The sequence below is a fragment of the Solanum tuberosum genome, unplaced genomic scaffold, assembly GCF_000226075.1.
Source record: "Solanum tuberosum cultivar DM 1-3 516 R44 unplaced genomic scaffold, SolTub_3.0 scf00331, whole genome shotgun sequence".
Classification (NCBI taxonomy): Eukaryota; Viridiplantae; Streptophyta; class Magnoliopsida; order Solanales; family Solanaceae; genus Solanum; species Solanum tuberosum.
The window spans coordinates 584,151-596,683 of NW_006239253.1; the positions used below are offsets into that span (position 1 = coordinate 584,151).

At 31.8% G+C, this 12,533-nt stretch overlaps 1 long non-coding RNA gene across 1 annotated transcript in view; it reads left to right on the forward strand.

The window, feature by feature from the left end:
- Positions 1 to 11,189, forward strand: part of LOC102582920 (uncharacterized) — an 18,284-nt gene extending 7,095 nt beyond the window's left edge. The window contains exons 2-4 of the long non-coding RNA XR_368365.2: positions 8,076 to 8,206; positions 8,454 to 8,549; positions 9,388 to 11,189. This is a non-coding gene — a long non-coding RNA (uncharacterized lncRNA). The remainder of the gene's footprint in view (positions 1 to 8,075; positions 8,207 to 8,453; positions 8,550 to 9,387) is intronic.
- The last annotated feature ends 1,344 nt before the right edge of the window (positions 11,190 to 12,533 follow it).

Below are 12,533 nucleotides of genomic sequence, written 5' to 3' on the forward strand. Positions count from 1 at the left end.
ATATTTTATTTTTAAAACTTTTAACAAGATTTCTATTATAATATGGATAAATATGGTTACCCATATTATCTATTGGGTAACTCATTTTTATCTATTTAAAATGTGAGTCGAGTCGAGTAACTTATCCATTTTTATTTAACTCANNTTGTGAACTTTAGAAATCTTGAATTATTGTGGAATTTTAGAACTTTAAGTTGTGAACTTTAGAAATCTTGAATTATTGTGGAATTTTAAACTTTAGGTTGTGAACTTTAGAAATCTTGATTTATTGTGGGATTTTAGAACTTTAAGTTGTGAACTTTAGAGAACTTGAATTACTTTAGGTTGTGAACGTTAGAGAACTTGTATTTTTACGGGATTTTTAACTTTAGGTTGTGAACTTTAGAAATCTTGATTTATAAAATTTATGAACTAATTATTAGGTTGAACTTTAGAAATCTTGATAAAATATAGTCTCTATGAACTATTTGTAATTTTGAAACGAATTTTGAAAGACTTTATAAGTCTTTAAATTGTGATTTAGATATTTTTGAATGTTAATGTAAGTTTGTTGTTTTATATTTTGTGTAGCTTCTTTATAATGTTTTGTATTTGATTGGGACTGAATTGAATTGAATTGTTTTTGCAGGTGGGCAGCAGAAGCTTGCAGTTTCTACTGTCAAAAAAATTGCAGAAAAAGTGACGGACAGGGTGGTTTTGTCAGTCGCTTTTCTGGATTTTTTTTTTTTAAAACCCAGAAAAGCGACAGACAGGGTCTTTTAGTCCGTCGCTTTTTTTAGTTTCATTTTTTTTAAAACCCAGAAAAGCAACGGACAGGGTCCTTTAGTTTGTCGCTTTTCTGAATTATTCAAATTTTTATTTCAAAAAAAGTGACGGACGGCGTCTCATTGTCCGTCGCTTTTCAAGATTCTAAAAGAATTAAATATTAATTAAAGCGACGGACTTCGTCTCTTTTTTAAAAATTAAAAAAAAAACGACGGATGGCATTGCATTCTTCAAAAAAAAAAATTTAAAAAAAAAAAAACAAAAGTGACGCAGTCCGTCGCTTTTGAAAAAGCATCGAGCCAAAAAGCGACAAGATTGACTGTGTCGCTTTTGGCCAAAAAAGTGACGCAGTCCGTTGCTTTTTTCCGTCTCTTTTTGACAGTCTTTTAGTAGTGGATCTGCACCACTTTAAACTTCTTCGAGGCTTAATTTTGGACCCCAAATTTCCTTTTAGACTTCAACTTGGGCCACCAATAGTTGAACTTTGGACCCCAATGGCTATTTAAATAAGAGCAACTTTCACATATAGCAAACAAAAAAATCATATTTGTATGCTATAGCAAAGTTTGCATAATTGCGCTCCATAGCAAACATATATATGTATAATTCGCTATACATATACAATTGAAAGTTGTCTATTTCGCTATACATATATATAAAAAGAAGCAATTGTATAATTCGTTGGCTCCTCTTCAGATTTGTATAATTTCGCTAGCAGGCCATTTGTATAAATTGTTGTTAGCCTCTCGTTTGTATAAATTGTTGACAAAAATATTTGTATATCAAAAATCGCTCTCTTTCGCTTTATACAAACATAAATTATACATTATACAAACATAAAACTGGGCAGGGGAATATTTTTATTGTATAATTATAAGTGTATAGGACGAATATATATGTATTTGTCATTTGTATATACAATTTTCTCGCACTTTATACAAACAGAAACGCAATTTATACAATTCTGTTGTATAAAACGAGAAAGAGAGAAAGGCAAAAGAGAACTGGGCAGAGAAATATTTTTATTGTATAATTATAAGTGTATGGGACGAATATATATGTATTGCATGTGTATATACAATTTTCTCCCGGTTTATACAAACAGAAACGCAATTTTATACAATTCTGTTGTATAAAGCGAGAGAGGCGAGCACAGAGGGAGTGAGCGAGAGGAGAGTGGCGAGCGAGAGTTTGAGGGAGAGAGGCACTGGCAAACAGTTTGCTACATGACACAATTAAATCAAAATGTGATTATACCATTTAATTTGAATTAATAGTTTGTCATTATGTACAATTTTCCCTTTAAATAATAGCCCAAGTTTAACAGTGTGACAAGTGTGTTCATTGAATGAAACAAAACAACCAAGTTGAAAAAATAGCACTCGACAATCAATACACACATTTCATTTGAATTGTTGTTGTTAAATAATAGCTCATTCCGTTCTTTGTGTCGGGAAGTCTTACTTTGGAGATAAAAACGAGGATGAAGGAGTACTTATCACTCCACCACAATTCTTGTTGATCATTCTATTTTATTTAGGAAGAATTAATTCAAAATCTTTAACAATATTGATGAATTCAATTTCTTAAGCACATAAATTATGTGCTTGAAATTAAATTTTCATATTATGGTTTTTCTTTTCTTTTCAAGAGACTAAAATCTTGATGATTTTATTCTATTCTCATTCTGGAAAACTAGAGTTCTTGTAATTTTCTACTCCGATTTATAATTCGATTTGAATAAATAAAAACTTCAACATTTCATTAAATCTAATTTTAAACACAATATTCTAACAAGCTTAACGAATTTAATAAAATTATTCTAGCAGATATAAATGATAGAAGAAAGTGAGAGTAGACAAATACAATCGTTGGTATGTTACAAAGAGAAATGATTAAAGTCCTTTGCAATTCAAAAAGTTGTAACCGAAATCATCTGACGAAGTTGTCTGCTCAAAGCATGTCTTTTAACTTTGAGCTTTCGACGTGTGATATGTTTATGACCACAAGATTAAAGAACATTTTAGCATATTCCACGTATCTTTATTTTAAGACCAGAAGATTCAAAATAAATATAAGTTATCTCTGTCTATTGTGTCCTCTTCCACCAACACTATGCCGTTTTCGTCTTTGATGCATTTCACTTGGTTCACATCATGAATTTTCTTTCTCACCTTGGTGTGCATATTCCTCCTCTTCCTCCTCCTCGTCTAAGCTTTCTATTGATGTCGTATAAGCAACCTTTTTGGTTTTACTTTTCTTGGTCCTCTCCTTCCCACCACCAATTTTCTTTGCGCCTTTTAGATTACCTCTCGAGACCCCTAACACCTCTCTAACTGCTTTATTGATGCAGTCAACTGTCCTAAATGTCCCTACTACTCCCCAAAGCCCCTATATATAGGCATCAACATCTCACCAATCTCCGGGGTTGTGGGTTGGATTAAATTTGAGCAGGTTATAATAGGTTAAGATAACAATCGAATCAAGACTCAATCTCCTATATATTTCATTTTCTTTCATACCTAACATCTAAAATGTAACTAAATATAACTTCATGGTGTTAAGGCTATGGTCGAAAGGAAAACATTTGAACTTGAATTGGTGGGGTGTGCCAGGCCTAGGCTTTAGTGCAACGCCCAAGCGACGCATGAAAGTCCAAGTAGCAAGCTACTTTAATGGACCTTCCCCCTTAAAAAATTAAGTTAATATCGTGTGAGTCGATGACCCACATATCAGTTATTAAACTGATAAGAACAGATACTACACTTGATCTTAGCCAAAAAGGCCGAGAAAGGTATGCTTTTCTTAACCTATGGACTTGGTGCTTTATCCTCCCTCTCAACTCTCTACTTTTCGTTTTATATCGATACGGGACAAATGAGCCTGAAGTGCCACGCACTTGTATATTATAGTGAGAAAGACACTTTGGAAAAATATATATTAGTTTACTTATGAACAATTAAGTACACTATATAGTATACAAAAGCTACCTACAAAATAGTTTATTATACAATGTAACCTTTAACATGATTTATTATCAACGCTTATAATCATAGATAATCTCAAGCATGTATGGGAACACTTCATGATTTTAAAGGATCAACACAACACTAGTATAGCTAGAGTCTTAGGACATCTCTATGTATGTACTTGACAAGAAGAGATTTGTCGTTATGTTATCTTGACGTTGCTTCACCTTAATTGTTATTTATCGGGCTTTAGCGGGTCTATTGATCAAGGGGGTGCTAGGTAGGGGTAAGAGGATTCATCCGACTCAAAATCTCAAGCAATTTGTTGATTTTCTCTATTGTTACAACTTTGTTCCTACATGTAGTAACAAACGGAAAATGTACTACTCCCTTCTGTCTCAAAATAAGTGTCGTTTTATCTCATTTCACGTTCATAAAGGAAAATAATAAATAGAAGGCATAATTTACTAAGCTATCCATATTACTCCCACTGTCTCTATTTACTTGTCCATTTTTTACTTAATACACCTATAATGAAAATAAAAATTGACATCGTGAGTTTATCATTTTACCCCTATCAATTGATAGAATTCCAAAATCAATTTACTCAATAAAGAGGTTCTACCTTTTCAAAAAGGTTAACTCTCTAAATATATTGAAGGTATAATAGTTGAGTAATTAGATGTTTCTTCAAAATTGAACATTATTAAGAAGAATTAGTTTTTTAAGGGTATAGTTAAAAACAATAACCATTTCTTGTCTTGAATTCCTACTGACATTTACTTTAGATTATTTATTTTTTTGCAAAAGCAACCCTGGTTTTGGAGTAAAGAATAAATAACATTGGTATAGGGAAAATAGATTCCTAAGATTAAGCCAAGCTCAAACATTTAAACTAGATTTGGTGGGGTGCGCCAGGCCAAGGCTATAGTGCAACACCTAAACGACGTATGAAGGCCCAAGTAGCAAGCTACTCTAATGGACCTTCCCCCTTAAAAAATTAAGTTAATATCGTATGAGTCAATGACCTACATATCAGATATTAAACTGATAAGAACAGATACTACACTTGATCTTAGCCAAAAGGCCGAGAAAGGTATGATTTACTTGGCTCACGGACTTCGTGTTTTATCCTCCCTCTCAATTCTCTGCCTCTTGTATTCCATCGATATGGGACTGATGAACTCTTAATGATACCTACAATTTTATTTTAGTGTGAGAAAGACAATAGGTGGGAAAAAAAATAGTAATGATTTAGCTATAGGTTATAGATGCTCAAATCAGCACTATAAGTTATACTAGTAAGTTTTAAACATGATATGTGTGAGTTCAATTCTCGATGTCTTATTTACCCCCTCCACTTTAAGGGGTCAATTATATAAAAACGTCATAACAACTCATCCAACAAAAGGTTTCATCAAAATCTTAAATAGAAAATTAGCTACGCATAAAGTATGTGAAAACATAATAAGTACTAAAATTCACTCACTCCTAAGCGTTCTTTGCCTCAAATTGAATTCCCCTTCAAAAACATGTTTAAAGACTATTTATAATGTAGGAAATGTTTTAATTCAATCCAAGATCGAATTGGAAAAATTCCTGCCCACATCTCAATTTCATTTCATTTTTTGTTACTCTTCTCAAAATAAGTGTCGTTTAAACTTATTTCGTGCTAACTAAGAAAATAAATAATTAGAAGATAGTTTACTAAGTTATTTCTATTTATTAGATATTTCTAGATGATTGAGATTAAACAAAAAATTATCTTTACATAAGAGTATAATTGGAAAAATATACAATTTTTGTCTTTAATTTTTAGTATAACACTTATTTTGAGATTAAAAAATTTTGCAAATTCTTTTTGCTGAAACTTCTAAGACGAAAAAATGACAAATATACTTCTGAACTATTACAAATCTGAGTAGAAAGCTTGGTACAAATAGTTTTATTTTTGTTTGAATAAAAGTTTTAAAGAATAACTTTTATGCCCGATTTAGGTGGTACTGTTGATTGTAGTGTGGTTATTGAAGGAACTTCTTTTTTCTTTTCGATTTTGGATTTTCAAAATATGTTTTTTTAGGATTTTACTTTGATGTCTTTTACATAGATTTGTTAGGAATTTGTGCATTTTTATGGGAAAGAATGTTCTTTATTTTTTAAGAATTTTACTTTGTTAGGATTTTACTTTATTGCCTTTTTCTGATATATGTTAAGGATTTGTGCATTCTTTTTATTAAAGAAATATTTTGCTCGTCTCTCTCCTCCCTCTCCCAATCTCCCTCGCCAAATATACAAATACATATGTATACCAGTTATATATATACAATTATCTGACAGATATACATATACAGTTCGCCTCTCTCCACTCTATGCCCTCTCTCGCTCGCCTCTCTCCTCCCTCTTCCAATCTCGCTCGCCTCTCTCCACTCTTTGCCCATTCTCGCTCGCCTCTCTCCTCCCTCTTCCAAACTCGCTCACCTCTATCCACTCTCTGCCTTCTCTCTCTCACCTCTCTCCTCCCTCTCTCAATCTCGTTCGCCTCTCTCATCCCTCTAACATGTAGCTACGAATCGTAATCAACAAACTATAGCTATAGAGCACAATTAAATTATTTTTGAGCGGCTATAGGTGAAAATTTCCCTATAGAATATTGGGTTTAAGTTTGTTGTCTATTTATATATATATATTTAGTATGAAGTACAGAAACCCCATCAATTTGAGCACTAATTACATCATATTATAAAAGTTTTTCAAATTACAATAATTCAAAAAAATTCAGAACTTGTGGATATATTGCTCCTTCACCCGATACATAGCAAATCATACATGAGTTATGTATCTGATTCATAACTATATATAAACCAACACTACAACAAATTTGGCCTACGGCAACACTTATTTTAGACCACACTTCAGAAACGTTGCAAAAAATATTTAAGGGCACACTTTTGAGGCTTTACTTTTGATCAAACCTTTTGGCTACAAAATAATAGACCATGCCTAAAAAACGTGCCCTTAGACAATATGATTTGAGTTATGCATCAACAATAGAGCCGTCAATATGGGCTAGGCCTGTTGGGTCGGCCTGACCTAATCCTTGATTTGATAGGGTTGGGCTACGATTTTTGGAGCACATTTAAGAAAAGGGCATTTTAGCCCGCCCTGAATAAGTCTGCCGATTTGTAAGGCTTGACAAATATGGATAGGGCAGGCCCGTGGGCCAATAAAATATTAAAAATAAAAATAAATAAAGTATTAAAAATAACAAGAGTCTAAACCCAATATTTGTTTAAAGTTTGAAATATTACAATTTAAATACAAATTATGTTTATAAAATATGTACTACATAAAATAAAAATTCCCTAAAATTTCTAGGGAATCACTACATAGGTCATAGCCTATGGAATATTGTCATAGTTTTTGTATTTTATTATGTTCATTGAAAAACAATTAGGTTAATAATTCAATTTATCTATTTATGTTTTTACTTGAAATCAAACTTAATAAATATTATTAAGATAATTTTATTTGTGTATTTGATTAACAAATAGTAACACTAACACTATGTAATATTGTCTTGTCAATATTTATGATAATATTTTTAAATTATAATTTAATTTAAAAAATATACTTTTAAGAAAAGATGGCTGGCCCAGAGAAGCCCGTAGCCCACGTACTTGTGGACTAGGCCAACCATTTTCTGGCCCACACAAAAAATGGGCTAATCATGTCTGACCCGTCAAATTTCAAAGCATGTATGGATTGGCCCAGATGGAGTAGGTCAACCCATATTGACAGTTATAATCAACAATAACATTTGTATCAATACATTGTAAACAAACGAAGTTGTAATATATCTAATAGAGGTGGAGTGATATATCCGAATGTTAAGAGAGAAGAAAAAAAGGAATTTTTGTAATTAATTCAAATGATAGGGACTTTAGATATTATGTTAGCTTAAGTCGTGTAATTAAGTAATTTTCTCTATTATTTATATCTCAATTATGTACAAAATGGGCCAAGTGAACCCAAAAGGAAAAGAAAATAACGAAAATAGAAAACAAAAAATAGGCCCAGTCCAAAGGATCCACCTCCTTTTATATATCAGCACTAAGAAGTAGGGTTTTCCATTTTGAGCTCCTGATCATCTCCCTCTATATCGCCGCTGGGAGCTTCTGATAACCTGAGCTTCTTTTTCCTTTTGTTGTGGGTAATCAATACTTATTATGATGATGAAGCTTCCTTTTCTTCTCAACTCACAGAAGTAAGTATAGTTTTCCTTTGTTCTAATATGATTTTGTTCTTCATTTCTTTCTAATCTTCGTTTCCTTATCTGCAAAGGTGTATACCGGTGGATATAGTGGGTTTCTAGGTGGAATCGAGAGAAAACAATTGTTGGAGGAAAGTTTCCAAGGTCGTTATCACATAGAGAAATGATGCATCGGAACTGTAAACTTCCAATAGCTTACAAGGTGTTCTTCTTCATTCATGTGTTCCATTCTGAAAAATTGAATGAATCTAGGTTGTTCACCAAACCTCTTCATCCTCATTACCACAATTTTATCTTCAATTTCCAAACATCATTCAAGTATTGTGGTTAGCATTAATTAAATTCCTTTTCTTAGATCTAAATATCAACATGTTGAATCCTCTAAGGAGATTAATACCACCATTGACATTTTAATCCTAAAAAAGGTTTCCAATTTTAAATGTTTTTAGAGGTTGGAATCGAGTTGCTTTAGAACGATTATGCTTCATCTGCTCATACTTGTCAAGGATGTATGAACCAAGCTGAAATCTTCATGTCAAAAAGGGGTATGATCCTGATCTTTTCTCTTTTATTGACTTAGTAAATAAGTACACAATTAAGTTAGATTTTACAAGTATGCAATACAGATTTTTAGACCCTTTCGAGTTTCAATTCATATTTTAACATTAAATATATATTTTTAGATCTAATCTTATTTTTATTTTTATATTTGTTTTATTTTTTTAAGAACCAATCCTAATATGCCACCTACCCCAAGATTCCTCTAACAAACTCATCATTACTCATTTTTCTTGCTCGCTAAGGAAGAAAGCACATGACACAAAGGCTCTTTGAAGACTTTTTAAAAAGTTTTTAGCAAAAAAAGCAAAAACATCCAACAAATAAGCTGGATCCTCTGGAGTTAGATCGGCTGGAGTAGCTACTTACCTTACTGGTGTTCAAAGAAGTCTGTTGGTACAGATGTCATATGAGATGTGAAAGCAATTTCCGACTTAAAGACTACTAGTTGAAGTAGAGCCGACTCTAACATTCGACCAGAGAGGTCAGTGCTGGGAAAGCAAAGAATGGTTTCTTGGAACTCATTCATAGGCACTTTCCATTAGTTAGACTTCACACACTATATAAACAAATAGTTGAAGCGTGCGATAGAAAGCGGAAAAATGAATTGATTGACTATTGAGTGCAAGCCCGTACCCTTATACTCACTCACCCATTTTCCACTTGTCGTACACGCACAATTACACCAACAATTCACCCACATAATCACTCTCACCTACACATAACAACTCACATTTTTTCTCTTCTTCCTTACTCACACTAGCACACAACCTTCACACAATTCATTACATATACTCACAAAATCACTACTTGAATTTCTTCCAGAGTATTCCGATCGAAGAAAAATTTACAATCGGACTCCGATCAACAACGTTGTCCAAAAATCACTAAGATTAGAGAGGTTTGTTTCTTCTTCCTTAATTCTCGTAATTTTGTTGTATATTGTTCTTTGGTGGTTATGTCTTGGCCAATTTGATGCTCTTAATTCATAAATCTTTTGGTGTTGGCATGCTTCTTCTTTTTATCTAATAATTTATCATGTGTTCAATTACTTGCTTTTAAGTTTAGAGTGGACTAATTTTTTTGGGTATAATTAAGATTAGCTCACTAAAATATTTGATGACTTATTCTAACAAATTAGGTTTTGATCATTGTTGACATGAAAAAAAGAGTTTGGGCTTAACTTTTCATTTCAACTTGTTTTATATTAGTGAAAAATGCTCTAAGTTTATACTCTAAGCGAGAGCACGCATAGTTTGTCGTTTTAATTGAGGTTAGCAATTTAAAATGGCAAGGTCGTGTTTATGCGTGTTGAACCATATTATCCTCTTAAGAATATATATTTTTTGATTCAACGAAAGGGTTGACTCAACCTTTAGGTGCGATACACAAGGAGATGTCACATATATGCATCTTGATAAGCTTATATTGAATCTGAGGTTGTAACTTTGCATCTTAGTTAGCACTAATAAAATTCAACAATAGAAGTGACCCATAGACAAATAATTTATCCAAGATTGATTTAGTCAAGTATAAATTGACAAAAACGACTGTGCTAGAATTAAAGGACTCAGGGGTGCCTCTAACCTTCTCCAAGTCAACAAAATTTCTTACCTTGTCTTTTATTTTCATAGAGCAATAGAAAGTGCCATTTCATTTTTGAATTATAGTGACTCCGCTTGAGTTATGGTGTTTTACGTCACCTTTTTGAACTCCTGATTAAAAGGAAATGATTCTTTTTGTTGGTCTATGAAAACAAAAGATCGTGTAAGAAATATTGTTGATCAGAGATGGTATGAGGACGTCCCATGAATCTCTTGGTTCTGACACGATCACCTTTGTCAAAATTATACTTGACTTAAATAAATATTGGATAAATCATTTGGCTATGATTCACTTCAATTGTTGTATTTTGTTGGTCTTAACTAAGAAACAAAGTTGCGATTTCAACTACGATATACACTTATCAAGATGCATAAACACGACCTATCCTTATGTATCACACCTGAAGATTGATACTCGTTTGTTGAATCAAATATTAACACTTTTAAAGAGAATTTGGATCTAGATGCGTAAATGCAACTTTATCGTTTTATTAATTATTTTTATCTAAGACGCAAAATTTTGATCTTAGTTAAGACGATAAATTATGCATGCTCTGGCTTAGAGCTTAATGTTAGAGCACTTATTTCATTAATCTAGCAATTACAAATGAAAACTTAAGCTAGAACTTCTTTTTTGTCATTTCACCAATGAATCAAACCCCAATTAGTGAACTAATCCTAATTAAATCTAAATTAATTAATTCACTTTAAACAAAAGTTTAAAAGCAAATAATCCACACAGAATAATTTATTAGCTATAAGCATGTCAACACTAACAGATCAATGTATTTGTGGATCTTGTAGGCGTGTCAAAATGAGTTCAAATATAGGTAATCCGCTTAATCTGTCTAGAATTTTATGGGTTGAGCTCAAGAGAGTATGATTCGGGTTCAACCTCAACTCATTCAAGCATTAACCCATTTTAAAATAAGGGAAAAATGTCAAAAATGTTTTTAAACTATGTGAAATGAACAAAAATGCCATCCGTTTAAGTTTTGGTCCAAAAATATTTTTGTCGTCAATACTTTGATCCAAAAATGCCCTTATTGTTACTTAATGGGTCAAAAATGCTCATTTTCCAAATAAATGTATTATTTATTTTTTCTTTTTAAGACATTTATTAGAAAAAATATGTGTTTAAAAAGAAAAGAAATAATATATTTATTCAAAAAGGGCATTATTGACTCATTTAGTAACTGTAGGGTATTTTTGGATCCAAGTATTGACTGCAACGATATTTTTGAACCAAAGTATTGACAGCAGGGACATTTTTGGGCCAAACTATAAACAGAGAACATTTTTGTTCATTTCACATAGTGTAAGGACAATTTTGACCCTTTATCTTCAATATATTGAGCCCAATTTCAACTCGTTTTAAAACTCTTTATTTGTATTGATGTAAGGAAAAATTACTTAAATACACAACACTTCTTTACCTATTCTCAATATTTCCCTACTCTTTTACTAAAATACGAAAATCCCTTATTTTCCCCCAAATCAACTTAACCGGATACTTTATTAGTTTAAGTATCCGCCCATTATTAATTAAAGTATCCGCGCTGCTATATTATGCATCCGCCCGTTAATTTAAGTATCCGCCCGTTATTAATTAAAGTATCTGTGCTGCTATATTAAGTATCCACACTGCTATATTATGTATACCGAAAAACACTAAAAAAAGGGATTTTTTGGTAATTAATGAAAGAGTAGGGAAAAGAAGTAATTTTTTTTTTATACTATGTCATTTGCCTAATTTTTACTTGATGTAATGCATGTTCCTAATTGAAGATATGAACTACTACTGTCTATTTTATATATTCTAAGATTTATTTATCCATTTGTAACTTCTTCTTTCTTAATTTTCTTGAGTTAAAATTCAAATTGTGATTATAAAAGTTAAATAACAATATGTTAAAATTATTGAAATTAAGCGGGTCATAACCCAAGCCCATTTGAGCCCAATCTACTTTAGCCCAAAGTAAACTTGGATGAGTCATGACTCAACCCTATTTCTAGGGGTGTACAAAACCGAACCGAGAACCGAACCAAACCGCAAACCGAGTCAACCCGAAAAAAAAACCCGACTAGTGGTTTGGTTTTGAAAAAAAAACCCGACTATATTTGGGTTGGTTTGGTTTTAACTAAAAAAAACCAACCCGAGACCAAACCAACCCGAATTTATATATATAATTTTAAAATTTTATTTTATACATAAAAATATTTACTTTGATATAATTTTTAAATATTTCTTATACTTGTCCATAGTTTTTATCTTTTAATATATTATTTCAAGTTTGAAACTTAGAATTATAAATGGGCCAATAAAGATTATAGTCCACATATGTTGGTAATTATAATAAAGCTTAA